This window comes from Canis lupus, chromosome 15 (assembly GCF_048164855.1).
Source record: "Canis lupus baileyi chromosome 15, mCanLup2.hap1, whole genome shotgun sequence".
Classification (NCBI taxonomy): domain Eukaryota; kingdom Metazoa; phylum Chordata; class Mammalia; order Carnivora; family Canidae; genus Canis; species Canis lupus.
In genome coordinates, this window is record NC_132852.1 from 832,178 (window position 1) to 849,015 (window position 16,838).

Below are 16,838 nucleotides of genomic sequence, written 5' to 3' on the forward strand. Positions count from 1 at the left end.
AAGACTACCAGCGCCCCGACCTCCATACCAGTTGGCCAAGGAGAAAGGGAAGGGTGCCGTGCCCGGGGGCCCAGTCCGCTGTCAAGGGCCACCGACGCCTGCTTGTGGGGCGTGACAGGAGAAGACGGCCTCTCACGGAAGGGGGCACGGAGCTAGGGGACAGCCACCCCATTCTCCTATTAGACTGACTATTCACCAAACTCCTTAATGTGCGTGCAGTCCCCTTGTTGGCCCCTACAGGAAGCGTGCATTTGAGCAGGGAGCTGCTAAGTGCTAACAAAGATCAAAACAAAGTCAACCCGGGGCCTCAACAGCCAGGGGAAGCTCGGCTCAGGGAGCGGGGGCGCAGCGGTCTCCTGAAAGACGGTCCACGAAGAGCTCGACGCTGGCCCCGATTTCTTCACAGCCCAACACGACACGAACTGGAAGCCTGGTCGGCGCCTCTGCCGCGATGGTTTGGGCGCTGGTCGGGGCTGGCCGCCCTTCCAAGAGGCAGAAAGGTCCCCGCGGCCCATGCCCCGCTTTCCCTACATCAGTCGGTCGGCTTCTTGGCCTTCTGGAGTCTTCTTCTCTCTCCTCGGGCAGGAAGCCTAACGGTGGTTTGGAAAGAACCAGAGGAACGTCGTCCGGCCGCTCCGGGTGGGGTACACAGCGGCAGGCCTGCTCCCGAAGGGCTCCCCCAGTACCAGCCCGCGGGCCAGCTGCTGACCTGCCCCGGGCCGAGGCTGGAGGCGGCGCTGGCCTCCGCCGCGCTCGGCAAGCAAATGCCTCCCGGTGGCAGAGGAGTGACCTCGCCTGCCCAGCCTGCCAGTCCGCTGCACTTTTCCTGCGGCCCGTCCTTTTCCAAGCTGTGATTAGAGGAAGGTGCGTTTGAGTTCCTCTATGTCTGGAGGGGGCAGAATCAGGCCACCTTTTTTTCTTTTTACTATTTTTTCCTCCTGTTTGGTCAAAGTTGAGTTTCTTGGACTATTTCCGAGGCTGACGTATGCGAGGTTCTCCAATAATCAACACTGCGGCCGCAGGTCTCTGCCGTGTAACCGCAGGACTGGGTTGCACCCGTGTTTGCAAACCCTCGCTCAGTGGGATCCCTAAAGCGTGGTAGGGGCTTCACGTGCAGAGCTGTCAGGCTCCCAGGTATTGGGAACCCTTCGGGGGCCATTTCAAAGCTCTCCATTCACCAACCTGGTGGCTTACCAATGCCCTGGAGAAAGCCTCTCTCCTACTCTTGCTTACGGGCCATCTCCTTAGAGGTAGACTTCCTTTAGTTGCCTTGGCAATCTTTGACCTTGCTCAAGGGTGGATCCACAGGTTGGCAGGCCTCTCTGCACGTAGGTGATCCTCGGGGACACACAGGGCGATGCAGGGTAGGCCGTGCTGCTGGAGGAGCAGCTGATGGATGACCAGAATCCTCACTGCCAGAGGAGAAAGGAAGAGGCCTCTTCCATGCAAATGAAGGTCAAGCCCCTGGGATGCTGCTGAGTGGTTTTTTATGGTCTCCATTAGGCTTGTTGGGGCTAAAATCCCTTCTTTGCTTCTTGTTGTGTGGCTGTACTTCATTTAAATGCCTGGGAGGTGATGACTGGTTTCAACGGTTGGGAGAACTTGGACTACAATGTTGGTTTTTCAAGCATGGTTTCATCTGTTTTCCCAAATAGAACAATATTTAGCGATGAGGTGAAAGACAGAAAATTCTCCTGGGAATTGGGGATCTACCGTTCCCAACACTGAACTTATGTGACTCTGGACAAAACAACCAGCCTCAGTATTCTCACCTGTAAAATAGCAGGCTAGGAAAACAATTAAAAAAAATGATTTCAAAGATCCAACCAATCCGAAGAGAATATGGCAACTCGTTGTTGCTAAATACATGCGTATAAAACTGGACCTTTAAATACATAATTCGCCGCTCAAATAAGTGGGATTGCTTTCCCCAAAACTCTAAGACTTTTAGAAATATGATCCTGTCCCTCCTTCTCAGAAGTCAGAAGCCTCTGGGAAATACTGCGCTCTTTGATTCCAGCAGCTTATACCAGGCCAAGCAGAGTGGCTCTGGATAACACAGCATCAAGCTGTTTTTGCTCTGAGAGGCTTAAAAGGCATAAAGCACCTATCCACCTGGGGTTGCTGCGGCCCTGCTGGAAAGCCCCACATTTCTGGCTGTTCCTCCCGGGCACCAAGACCGTAATTAGGAGTTTACTGCACAAGATCGCTAATAGCTTTATCTGTGACTGCCCTCCAGCCTTCCCAGCAAGGCCCAGGGAAACCACTGGCTTCCTAACACCCCGTCCGCCCTTTATTTTCCCTGTTTCTTTCTCCCCATCCAAACACTAAATAAGAATATAAGGCAAATCATTAACAAGGCTCCATTTGCATTTCTATCACCAATGATCTATCCCATCTCTTAAGCACACTGGCTCATTGTATTTGATCCTGCCCTTGGTTTTCCCCATCAAATTTCATCCTGCCATGTGGAGCTCATCATTTTTTGACCCTCGGCCAGTCAGTCTGGTGAAACTTGATCTCCCTTCTCATTTTCATGGCACCAAGTTCTATCCTTTTGAAAATCTGTCATTGTGCTTTGGGTTCTGAATCGGCTCGTGTGATGATAAGTTCCTTAAGGACGTATTTGTTTAATTTATCTTTGCTCATGATGTCACTCATGAGATGATCTTCTGAGACACCGATCGGCATGCAGGGTAGGCCGTGCAGCTGGAGGGCCACGTGGTGGGTGACCACAATCGTTACTGCCAGAGGAGAAAGGAAGAGGCTTTGAAATCATGAGCAAAGATAAATTAAAGACCAACAAAAGCAAAAATTAGGTGTTGGTCTTAAATTTTTGGTGTTTTCACTTTTATTTCTAAAGAGTAAGTCCCCAACTTGTGGATCACCGGGAACATAGAAATAAGAATATGGTTCAGTCCATGATGAGTACGCCGATGTAGACAGGAGATGAGAACTCAGAGAGGTAGTTAGCAAAACTGTATTTGGATCTGTAAAATAGGGCTTTAAATGTCAAAACACAGACCCTTTTCAATTAAGTAGCCAATATACTGATTTCTAGAATACACTTCATAATATTGCAGCCTGACAAATTACAGACAATTTCTTACTGCAGGGAATAAAAAAAATAACAATATCACCCTCCAAAGAACCTAGTAATTAGATCACATTTATTTTTGGTAAAGATGAAGTAATCATGGAAGATTGGGAAGGCAGGGCATGATTTTAATATTTTGCATCTATTCCCTTGTACTTTCATAAGTTAGATTTATATAGGCATCATTTACGTACTTTTGGGGGGTTTATATTTAGAGGGGTTCTCATATATGCATATAGAGACATAACTACCACCCCATTCAAGATGCAGAATGTTTCCATCCCTCCAAGGAGTCCCCTTAAGCTCCCATGTCTGACCCCCAGGCCCTCACAACTGCAAATCTGATGACTGCCGAGCTTATAGTTTTGCCTTTTCCTGAGTGTTGTACATGGAACCGGGCAGTATGTGTCTGCCGTCGTCCACTTAGACCAGTCCTTTTGGGACCGAGCCATGTTGTAATCCTTTCTACTTTCTATTCCTTTACGTTGACCAGTTGTCTTGTGTAGGTGGACCGCAATCTGCTACTCCACTCAGTGGTTTGGACATTAGCGTATCTCCCTCAATATTTGACAAGAATGAATAAAATTGTACATATATTTGCATACAAATATCTGTAGAAATGTTCTTTCCTTTGGGTAAATATCCAGGAGTTGGGTTGCTGATTTAATAAAAAAAAACTGTCAAACTGCTCTCCAGGATGATAAACCACTTGTATGGCACCAGGAATGGGTGAGAGATCCAGTTTCTCAACATCTGCACAAACATTAGATGTTGTTACTGTCTGTTTTGTTCTGTGTATTGATTGATTTTTCTTAGCTCTTCCAGGAGAAATAGGGTAGTATTTTTTTTTTTTTTTGAGATTTTAATTTGAGTTTCCCTATTGGATAAAGATGTTGGGCTTCTTTTCATATCCTTCTTTTGTTATTTATTATTTTTGTTTGGCACAGAGTTGAAATTGTCTTAATTGGCCTTTTTGCTTTTAATCATTCAATTACTGAACAATTGGGTGAATATTTCATTAGATATGAGTTTCTAAAATAAGTTCTCCAAGTATGCATGTGTTTTTTAAATTCTCTTAATAGTGTGTTTCAAAGGGCAGACATTTGTAATTTTAAATCCCATTTACTTTTTTTATGATTTTTTATGATATGTTTTTGTGTCCTCTCTAAAAGATGTGTCCATAAACCAAGATTACAAAAACACTCTTGTATGTTTTGTGGAGAATTTTAAACTTGTGGGTCCGTATAATCCATGAGATGATCTAGTGCAAGTTAATTTTGTGTAAGGTGTGAGGAAAGTGTAGACTTTTCACTTTAATTACTTTTTTTGTTCCAGTGTCATTTATTGAAAAAGTTATCTTTTCTACATTGAATTACTTTGGCAATATTGACAAAAATTAACTCAATAACATTTCATGTATATTGCTATAAATTTGATTTTGTTTCATTTGTATGTTTAACACTGGTATCACACCGTCTCTCTGTAAGTGTCGTGTTCCTGTTATATTACATCTGAAAATCAAGCTATTTTGGAATTTCAGGATATTTACTTTTCCATTTAAATTTTATAATTTACTTGTCATTTGCTCAAGATGCCTGCTGAAATTTTTATTAGAATATGAGGAAGTTCTAAACACATGAATTAGGTGACATTGGTTAGTAGAACTATTCAGATTGATTTTCTGTCCACTTGCTGTGTTGATTACCAGAAGGAATCTGCTGATTTCTGCAACTATAATTATAGATTTATCTCTTTTGACTTTGAGTTCTAGTAGTATTTGCTTCAATTACTTAAAGCTATGTTGTTTAGCATTTTCACACTTAGAACTGCTGGTAAACGTTTGTTTTTTTCCTTATGCAGTATTGCTCTGTACCCCTGATAATTCCTTGTGCAGAAATCTCCTATGTCTCATGTTAATATAACCACTCCAGCTGTCTTTTGATGAGTGTTGGCACACAATCTTTTCCCATACACTTATTTCTAACATGTCTGCATATTTAACATAATGTGAAGATTCATGGAGATAGTACATAATTGAATATTACATGTTTACTCAAAGTGACCATTTCTCCCTTTTAATTAATAGGTTTTGACCATTTAAATTAATGTAACTATTTATAGAGTTGAATCTAAAGTGAGTAACTTGCTTGTTGTTTTCAATTTTTCCATCTCTCTCTTTTTTAAATTCTTATTTTTTTTTCTCTCCCTGTGACTCTTTTTGGTAAACTTATGTATAAATATAATATACTTCACCTGGTGCATTTTGGTACTTACAAAAGTTTTTCCTACTAATATATCATGGAGATGAAATATATGATGATGTGACTACCATATTTCAGCCAAGAAGAGATTTTTAATAAGACTTTTTTTAGAAGATTTTATTTATTTATTTATTCATGAGAGACACACACACACAGAGGCAGAGACACAGGTAGAGGGAGAAACAGGTTCTCTGCAGGGACTCCAAAGTGGGACTCGAACCCAGGACCCTAGAGGTCACACCCTGAGCCAAAGCAGGTTCTCAACCGCTGAGACACCCAGACATCTCTTAGTAAGGTTTTAAAACTTGCTTCAACTTTCCATAGATATGAGTGGTAAATGCATCTTTTCTCTATAGAGCTCATATTTTTAACACATAAAACTCAGTATTTTAAAGGTATTTCTCACATGGATGAAAATGAAGAGCACACAGAATTGGAATAAAGCCTCAATAAAAAAATTAACATTTAGAAAGTGGATTGGCCCAAAGATATAAAACTATTCATGTCCAAAGCTAAAGAAACACACAACACAAATAAAGCATCACAGAATTTAAAGTATGCAGTGGAGCATTCTCATGTGTGGTACAAAGAAGTATTGATTCATGGCAATAAACCTGATGATCATAAATGGAATTAAAAAAAATCTGGCTTCTAAACAACATTGACATATATATGCTCCTCTCATTAAGTGATAGACCAATGAGACTATATTCAGTTTTGATACCAAGATATATCTAAAACACAATTATCAAGCTTGATCTAAAAGAAACTATTAGAATCCTCTGCCAATAATTAGAGAATAAACATTATCTTCAAATACAAATAGAGCATAGGCTTTGTTTCCAAATCCTGAGGATCAGAACTGTTTCTCCTATTGTTTTGCCAGAAGATACCTGCAGAGTAATTTATTACTCTGGACCTTATTAAAACCTGGCCACCTTTATTGATTGTCAACTGCCACCCAAATGTGGCATATATTGTTACCAAAAATGAATATAAAACACAGGAAAATATCATTCACATTGGAGGGGATATTCCGACTTGTTCCCAGACCCTAGATCCCCATTAACTTTATCAACGGACTGCAAACCTAAAGTATTTGCAATCTGGTCCTTTAAAAAAATGGTCTGTTAATCCTAGACCAGATTGTGACACAGAGCAGAAGAGCTTGTGCTGTCTTGGGAAAAATGTGAAGGAGCACTGCTGTCTCCACTAAGTGGAAGAAAATGTCATCTTCTGCTTCTTGCAGAGCTTTACAGAGGCACAAAAACATTTGCCAAATCAGCAAGTCCGCATCACGCGCCAGGAGCTGTTTATTTGCTTTGGTGAAGTTACTTACCATCTATGCAATAACCTTGCTATCCAATAATCACCTGCTGAAGCTTCTGGCAGGTCACAGGTATTCTCTGGTTCTTGACGATCCTCTGCACTGGCTGTGCAAGCAGGGCGTATACACAGACTCCATCCCTACACCTTTGAAATCCGAGAAGGTGACACAGATCTCTGTGGGCTCAGCAGCTAACCTGAGCCCAGGGTGCGATACTTCCACAACTTCATGTTCTGTAATCATTCTTCACATTTTGTAAACTATTATACAATAAATATTGCATTTTAAGGTAAAAATTTATTCAAATACAATGACATCAGTAGTTACATCATAAAACACGTATAACGTTGTTTTTCTCAACTTTTGAAGTGACCAGAGATGCTACCGGTGGGCCAGATGTTGCCTAGGGCCTGGAGGAAATGGAGGGATAGAACTGGTCTCTGTGGAGACGTGATGCTTAGCAGCAGCCCCGACATCACAGGAAACACAACATCTTAGCTCTCTTTTGTGGTCTGCATTAGTCAGTGCTCTGCTTGGAAACAGGACTAATGGGATGTGCATATATATATATTTAGAGAGAGATTTATTTTAATGAATTGGCTCGTGTGATTGTGGAGGTGCAAGTCCAAAATCTACAGGACAGTCTGGCAGTGTGAAGACCTAGGGAGAGTTATGGTTCAAGTCCAAAGGAGGTGCACTGGCGTAATTTCCTGCTTAAGGAAATAGTTCTAGTATGGTCTAGTACGTTCTGGTATGGTCTTCAACTGATTGGATGAAACCTGCCCTCATTAAGGAGAGCAATATGCTTTACTCAGAATCCACCAATTTAAACATTGATGTCTTTCAAACACCGCCCGCACTCCCCCCACCATCTGCAGCAATATCCAGAATGCTTGGCTTCAAATATTGAGGCACCACAGCCCAGCCACGTTGACGCAGAATTCACCATCACATTGTCAATAGCAGGACCTATCATAACTCAACACTCAATAGGAAAAGCAAATGATCCAATTAAAAAATGAGGAAAACATATGAACAAAAATTACACTAAAGAATATGTACAGATGGCAAATGTATTTGCCATCATTAGCCATTAGGAAAATGTAAATTAGAGACACAATGAGACATCACTGCTCATGTATCAGAATGGCTGAGGGGAAAAAAAAAAGTTACCTCACTAAATGCTGTCCAGGAAGCCTTGAAACTGGAAACTGGATCATTTATATATTGCTGGTATAAATGTAAGTAAAACAGCACCTCTGAAAACAATTTGGCAGCTAAACATGCAATAGTACATGACCCAACAATTGCACTCCTGGGCATTAATCCCATATAAATAAAAACTTAAGTTCATTACAACTCAGTGGGGGGAGGGGAAGAAGCAAATCAAAACAAAACAAACAGATCCAATTAAAAATGGTCAGAAGATCTGAATAGACATTTTTCCAAAGAAGATATACAGAGAGCCAGCAGACACATGAGAAGAAGCTCAACACTGCTAGTCGTCAGGGAAATGCAAAACAAAACCACAATGAGATATCACCCCACACCTGTCAGAATGGCTTTTATAAATAAATAAATAAATAAATAAATAAATAAATAAATAAATAAATAAATAAGAAATAACAGGTGCTGGTGAGAATGTGGAAGAAAGGAGGCATCGTGCACTGTTGGTAAGAATGTAAATTGGCACAGTAACTATGGAAAACAGTATGGAGGTTCCTCGGAAAAATTAAAAATGGAACTACCTTATTATGATCCAGCAATCCTACTTCTAGATATTCATCCAAAGAAAACAAAAACACTAACTTGAAAAGTTATCCCCCATGTTCACAGCCACATTATTTACAATAGTTAGAATATGAAAGTATGAGTATAAGGATAAATACAATGCTTATCTCATGTTTTATATATAATGTTGATATAGCCACATATAAAGGAATATTACTTAGCCATAAAAAGCAATGAAATCTTTCCATTTGTAACAACCTAAATGGCCCTTGAGGGCATTGTGCTAACTGAAATAAATGAGATAAAGAAAAACAAATACTGTATGATCTCACTTCTATGTGGAATCTAAAACCAAAGCAAAACAAAAAATAAGCTCATAGATACAAAGAACAGGTTGGTGGTTGCTAGTGGTGGGTTAGGGGAGGGCAAGATGGTTGAAGGTGGTCAAAAGATATAAACTTCCAGTTACAAAATAAATAAGATGTGGGGATGCAATGTCCAGCATGGAGACTACAGTTAATAACACTGTAATTAATATTTGAAGGTTGATAAAAGAGCGTATCTTAAAATTTCTCATCACAAGAAAAAGAGAAAAAAAGTTTGTAACTGTATAGGGTGATACATGTTAACTCAAATTATGGTGCTCATTTCACAATATATACTGATCATTATATACTGATAAAATCATTATGCTGTACACCTGCAACTGCCATATATGTCAATCACACCTCAATTTAAGAAAAATAAAGGTTTAAGACCAACCCTTACCACAGACTGTGGAGAATTCCAGAGACTGGTGAGCACAATGCATTTCTGAGTTGGGAGCCTAACTACTTCTGAATTAAACAATCAAAACCAAACAACACAACCAAAAACTCAACATCTTATGTTCAAACCAAAACCTGAGCAGAATGTTCACACAATTTTAACAGCCCCGAAGGGGAAACAATCCAGAGTCCCGTCTGCAGGTGGATGGTTACCTCCATACCAAGGAGCACTTCTCAGCAAGGAAAGGAGCAAACCATACATGCAACAATTTGGCTGAGTCTCCACTGAATTATGCTGAGTCAGAAAAGTCAATCTCAAAAGACTACTGCATGCTTCCATTTACATAATATTTCTTTTAAAAATATATATTTTATTTATTTATTTGAGAGAGAGCACAGGAGCAGGGGAAGAGGTAGAAGGAGAGGGACAAGCAGACTTCCTGATGAGTGCAGAGCCTGATGCAGGGGTCCCCATGGGGCTCGATCCCAGGACCCTGAGAACACGACCTGAGATGAAGGCAGATGCTTAGCAGATGGAGCCACCCAGGCACCTCTATGTGACATTCTTAAAAGGAAAAGGGGAACATATTCGTGCTTACTAATGGCTACTAGGAAAGATAGTATTGCAACCAATATATGTTGCTAGAAGACAAGCTTCATTCTCTTTGCTCCAGAGATGAATTTGGACACCTGGTCAAAACGACTTATCTGAGTCCTGAATATCTATGATCATAAATCTAGGAATTAAAAAAAGGTAGATGAATAAATGCAAAAATAATGCGAAAATATGAAATGTTCCTACAGGGTAGAAATAGCAAAGCTATAAACAATAACGAGAAGGGAGAAAATTGTAAGTTTGCTTCCTGATTTTTGTTTCTGTACTAGTAGGGATGAACACATAAAATAAAAAGCTGATAAACTAAAGAGTAGAAGCCTAAGAAAGAAAAAACAGGGCTCATAGGACTTGTTAATAAAGCAGTAGTATAAAAGTAACCATTGGGAAAAAAGAAATGGAAACCTCCCAAAACACCAAAAGAAAAAAAATTGCAACCAATATTAGGAGAGGAAAATAAACGATACTTGTATAAAACATAAGAGATGACAAGGTGAAAATAAATGTGAAGCAGATTTGGGGGAAATACTAAGTTTTTTAATTGCATAATTACATACTGACAGTTTGGAAAGTTTAGATCATATGGATCACATTGCAGGTGTTTGAGGGAGAGATTTATGGAAGGCAAGAGTTAAGCCCCGCAAGTAGCCCAAAGAGAGCCCCCTGATGCAGGCCTCAGATGCAAGCGTTTGGATGTCAAGCATTCAGAATCCGGGATAAAAGCAAACCTAATCTGTAAAGAGAAATTGGGTCGAGTGCCTACAGTGCCTGCTTCACGTGTGCACACTGGTTAGCACAAATACCCTACTACCATGTTAAGAAAATAGCACATCATATCAATGTAGAAGTTGAACTTTCTCTTGGAATACCAGGATACTTAAAATTTGTTAAAAATGGATTAATACATTTCACAATATCTATATATCTAAGGAGGTACAAACATTTCCTTGTTTCTAAGATTACAAAATAAATTTCATCAAAGTTCAACAGCTTTTTAATTTTATGTATTTTTTTATTATTTCAATGAAATAATGAAGAATTTTTTTTTCAGTATCTGAAAGACCTTTTCTCAGTCTTAAAGCATGAGTCTTAGTTAATGGGGAAAAGCTGAAGGAATTTTTAAGTCTAAAACGATTCAAAGGTATCTAATCCAACTACTAACCTATAGGAAGTATGAAAACAGAATGATGCTATTTTAAGTGATGCATCACTTACAAATAAAGTCAAAGCAGGCAGAAAGTCCAACGGTAGGTCACATGGCTTGCTTACAATGATTTGAAATCAAAGCATAAGGAAAAGATGATAAAAGCAGATTTTTTAAAAAAGTCAATATATTAGGGTGAGTGGGTGGCTCAGTCAGTTAAGCATCTGCCTTTGGCTCAGGTCATGGTCCCGGGGTCCTGGGACCCAGCACAGCTATGGGATCCCTGCTCAGCGGGGAGGGATCTCCCTCTTCCTCGGCCCCTGCTCATACTCCATTGCTCTCAAATAAGTTAATAAATAAAATCTTTTTTTTAAGTAGATATATTAAAATGCAGAACAGTATGCATAAGTTAAAAACCAAAAACACACTAAGAACACTCAAAAAAAAAAAGCTGAAAGGAAATATTTCCATTTAATAGTTTTTGGTTCCCTATAATTTACTCCTTATTAAAAAACACTTTTGTTAAAAAAACAACAGTTTGTTGAGAAATACAAGATAACATACATACCAAAGATGAACAATATAATAAACTACAAACACCAAATACATCAATGTAACCCCATCTAGGAGAAAAAAGGAAAAGTCTCAGATCACCTTGTTCCATCTCCTCTCCTATCTCCTCCAAAGAAACTGTAAGTATGATTTTGGTAGCAATCATTTTGCATTTTAAATGAATTTCTTGGGATCCCTGGGTGGTGCAGCGGTTTAGCACCTGCCTTTGGCCCAGGGCGCGATCCTGGAGACCCGGGATCGAATCCCACGTTGGGCTTCCGGTGCATGGAGCCTGCTTCTCCCTCTGTCTATGTCTCTGCCTCTCTCTCTCTCCCTCTGTGACTATCATAAATAAATTTAAAAAAATTTAAAAAAAATGAATTTCTTGTCTATTCACACAGCCCTAAACGATACAAATTTGTTTTTATTTTTTACCTTGTTTTAAGGGAATTACGCCATTTACATTTATTATCTCTAGTTTCTCTTGCACAACACTACGTCAATTCAGATTCACACACGTTATTGTTTGTACCTCTGATTCACACGTGGACACACCGTGATTCATTCATCCACTGACTATCCATGGCCTGTCATCATCCCCCCCGCCTTCCCCCACCTTCTTAGAGAGCAATTCTACATACCACACCCCACACCTTGTCTCCTCTGCACTGGACTGTGGTCTCTGCCCTTCTATTCCCTGCTGTTCCATGATTGATGCTCTGTATTTTCTTCTGACCAATCTCCAATTCAGCGATCCTCTCTTGGCAGCATCTAATCTGCTATCAAATCCTCCTGCTGAGATCTTATGTTAACATTTGGCATTTTAACACATTGCTTTTTCAGTTTTAAAATTTCTATTTTGTTCCCTTTTTTACCTTCAGTTTATTTCTGAGAAGTTTCGGTTTTGTCTTGTACTTCCTTAAGCATAGTAAGTATCAATATAATGAAATCTGTTTGGTCATTTCATGATTTGAGTCTCCTATCATTTTATTTCTATTATGTAACATTTTATTTTTTGAATTTCAATCACATTGGAATGGTTCCTCATATGCCTGGTCGTTTTTGTTTTTTTGTTTTTTTGTTTTTAATTGTGGCTCTTCATCATATATGAAACATTTTAGGGATAATTTGAAGCATAGGAAAACATTATCCTTCTCAAAGAAGGATCTAAATTTGCTTCCATTTGAAATGAAAGGACTTTGGGTGGTGGGGAGGGGGCTCCGTCAAGGTTAGGAACCATAGTGGATTTGATCACTGAAAGAAGCTAATTTGGTATTGAATTAATCTATCTCTCTATCTCGCTTCCTTTCTTATTTAATCTGTTCTTGCCTGTCATTAAAACAATGCTTAGAGAGCTCAGATAATTGTCATGAATTGTTTTTAAAAAAATAGCAAAATGATATTTTGTGTTGTGTATGTGTGGGTCAGAAGCTAATTTCTAAATGTAGCCATATGGGACATGCATGTGAATAATTAATGCATTTTGATTACTTGTAATTTCATATTAAAAATGGCTCACACATTTGAAGCGTCCTTAAAAGGATATTTTCAATTAAATTTGGAAATAATGAAAAATCTTCACATGAGTCAGCTTTAATAATGTGTAATTCGCTGTTGTTTCTCTCATATTATAATGTATCCTAACAGCTATTACTCAAAGATAAATCGAACAACATGATTTTAGAATGCTATTAAATTGATAAGCTGTTCTTTTCCACTTAGTTGCTAATTGACAGTGGTGGGTTCTTAGGTTCCAAATTGTTTTTTGGTAGTTTTAGTGACTTTAGGATTGAATGGCATTAGGAATGCCTCTGTCCCTTTCCAGATGGAGAACAGAGGATCTTTAAGCTAACGTAAATAATCATAAGCTGGGAGTTACTTTGTCACATGGAAATTATTAAATAGTGTTATTAGGTTGGAAAGTAATGTAAAACTCCGTAGCTTCAAATAGAGCTTCTATATTTTCAAGCACTTCCAAAACTTCGACCAGATATTGCACTTTGTGCTGCTCTTTGACCCATGTCCATCAGCAGACAGTGGAGGAAATAGAGTTTTAAAGGGAGGTATTAGAAGAATATCTTAAAATTCAGCTCCGGGCACACGGCTCTTCCTTGGTTAAGCAGAAGGAGCTGTATGATCCCAGGATGTAAGCTCCTGTTGTTCAGCTCAAAGGTCTGAGGTTGAATGACTTCTCTGTGTCCCCACCCCATTGTGCGGTGACATTTCCACTTCTCCAGCCCCTGGTCCATGCCTGGCTCTGGCCATTCACGTTACACCACTGATAACTGGTCATGGATCTCAAGGTAGGTTTGATCTGGGTAGCCAAGGCCTCAGACCACAAAGCCCTATTTTCTTAATCAATCCGTCTTTGTTTATATACTCAAGCCAATATCCTTCCCAAAGGAATTGTCTCCCACAGCTCATCGCTCACGGTTTCTTCCACTTCTCTGTGTGGTGTGACCTAAGATTTTATTCTGTTTCTTCGCAGTCAGCCAACTGCTGGAGAAGGCAAAACAGAACGAGAACCTCATTGATTTGTCCCTGGTCAGTCAATTAAGAAGTTTTTGTATTGAGCTCTTTGCACACTATCAGTGAAACAAAAACGTGGAACAGGAGTTCTGATTAAATTTGTTTTGTTGCAGAATTTAGAGACCTGCCAGGCTGCGAAATCCTTCACTAAACATTTATTTGCTAAGTAGCATCTAGCAAGCATGGTGAATGGCTTCCTGCCGCCTGAGAGAAGAAACAAAATGGTTCATTCACTTATTATTAGAATGATGGGGAGTCTTTACTATTGGTAAACAGTGAACGGGAGTTGGCAGATGGCGGGATTAGCAGAATGCTGTTTGTTTGGATTGATTTATAGTGCCAGAGACGTAAACAGATGTAAGCAGTTTAGCCCAGCACAGTAAATCCTGCGGAGGTTATAACAAAGCATCAGCGCACTTAGTCGTAATTACGGCTGCCTGAAATAAATTGAGGTATAGAAGTATGACTGGGATAGCTAGATCCACTTCCTCCATCACCTCAAAGGCAGCATAATCCAAGGGTAGGAAAGTTTCCCCATGAAGCACTTATTTAGGAAAATAAAATAAAATAAAATAAAACATTTCCAATATCTTTGGTGATGATGGGTAATGAAAGGCGACTATCACCATGGACAAAGAAAACTACCAGGCCCATAAGATATGGAGCAGAAAAAAAGTACTATCGTTTCACTGATCCTAATGCCGTAGATTCTGATCTCTGCAGGGTAGGCCCCATATTCTTATTTTCGACGTAGCATATTCAGTTAATACTCGCATAACTGGGACGGAGCACAGGAAAGGGTTGACTTTGTTTACTCTGCTTACTATGATACTAAGACTTTTGACACGTATTAGGGAAGATCATGTTGGCTGCTGGAACTCATTTCTCACCCGCACAACCTAATGGGATGGATATACACATGCACGTGGTCTTGAAGAAGGCCACGGATGAACCGGGCATAAGAGAAAGTCCGTCCAGGGCTATTCCCATGCATTCAGACACAAGGGAAGATCTTACTGTGGTTATCAAAATTATCCCCAGGCTGCAACTTGAGTGACAAGAAAATGTACTCTCTCTTGGGTTGAGCCTTCCTCCCGAACCAAAGCAAAACCATTGAACGTCTGGCTGTCGGTGTTTCTCCTGAAAGCATTGGGGGAGGAGTGAGGATGGTCTGTATAAAAGGAACAGCTGAAAGCCATGCTGGCACTGCCCCTTTCCTGCCACATCCCCATAGGATTAGATCGCAAGCAATCTACCCGTCTATACTCTCAACCGACATAGAAGTACCTCCCACCTCAGTATCCAGGGGACTGAAAATGCCACATGTACCTCTGACAATTTTTTTTTTCATATCTTTGGAATTCCAGACAGTTTCCTGCAGCTGTACTTTGCTTTCCACTTCATGAAACCCACATGGGCAAAACCCAATGTCATACGGCTTTCTGAATATGTTGAACAAGAGTGTTTCCAGAGAAAAGACGTGTTCTCCGGCAGAATCATCTGTGTCTACGTTGCTAAAATTGGATGAAGAATTGCGTAAATCTACAGAAAGAACCACCAGCTCTGAAAATATGTCATTTGACTATCAATATCAAAATGTAGGACTCTTTGTTGTTGTCGTTGTTGAACGTCACACGAAAGAAACTGAATCAGCATAAGCGTTAGGGAAAGGGGAATTTACAGTAAAGTCTGTGAGATTGTCTTAAAGGATCTAAGGGCAGGGGTGAAGCTGGAGTGCACGAGGAGGGAGGAAGTCTGACTTCACTTCCATCTCCGTGACCTTCTATCCTTGTACGCTGTTCATCTTTCTCATTGCCCAGCTGTCTTCCGGTTTTCAGCACACATGGTGGAAAATAATTGGTGTCAGAAATACCTCATGAGTTCTATGGTCTAATCACCCAGAAAAAGAGAGAGAGAGAGAGAGAGAGAGAGAATAAAGCATTTCAGATGTAGCCTCCCACACATGTACTAAACAGTTGAGGCATCAAATGGGTCCCATTATAGGATCATGGTTGTTCTTCTCTCTTTGAGTGAAGACAGAGCAGCTACTGCCAGAGAGCGAGTGCCGGAAAAACCAGTCCTGACCTTCTCTGTGATTCCTAGACGGGAACGTACTAAGTATATTTAAGTTGTTTGGTTTTTATTTTTTATTTCTATATATTTTTAAAGATTTTATTTATTTATTCATGAGAGACACCGAGAGAGAGAGAGAGAGATTGGCAGAAACACAGGCAGAGGGAGAAGCAGGCTCCATGCAGGGAGCCTGATGTGGGACTTGATCCCGGGACTCCAGGATCACGCCCTGGGCCAAAGGCAGGTGCTAAACCACTGAGCCACCCAGGGATCCCCAGTTGTTTGTCTTTTAAATAGAGAATTTTGCTCCAGAGCTGGTTGACTGGGGCAAATAGCCCTTTCCTCAACAAGTCACTCATTATTCACGGAGCGCTCTGTTCTTACAGGCTGAGGGGTAGACGGACGGTTGTCCATGAATAAATCAGTTCTGTGTTGCCTAGGGGAGGGGAGTTGGCCGGGCACCAGAGGCCTCACAGGGATGCGGTACGGACGCAGAGGTAACAGCCACCCTGACGCACAGTTTGCAGCTGTCGGTTCCCCGGGAGGGTTCAGGACCAACCTGGTTGCTCCTGACTACACCCATGCCTCCAGCCTTTGTTAATTATAGCAGAGGATTAATCTGTAGTGATCAATTTCCATCTGCTCTTTGTGTCTAATTCTGAGAAAAATCATAACAAGTCACATTTTATGGAGGGTTAATTGCTGAGTCAAATGCCCGTATAGATGTTCCATCCCGTTTATTTT

At 40.4% G+C, this 16,838-nt stretch overlaps 1 long non-coding RNA gene across 1 annotated transcript in view; it reads left to right on the plus strand.

The window, feature by feature from the left end:
* Positions 1 to 15,512, plus strand: part of LOC140605426 (uncharacterized) — a 40,264-nt gene extending 24,752 nt beyond the window's left edge. Inside the window, exon 3 of the long non-coding RNA XR_012008087.1 lies at positions 15,389 to 15,512. This is a non-coding gene — a long non-coding RNA (uncharacterized lncRNA). The remainder of the gene's footprint in view (positions 1 to 15,388) is intronic.
* Positions 15,513 to 16,838: the final 1,326 nt, after the last annotated feature.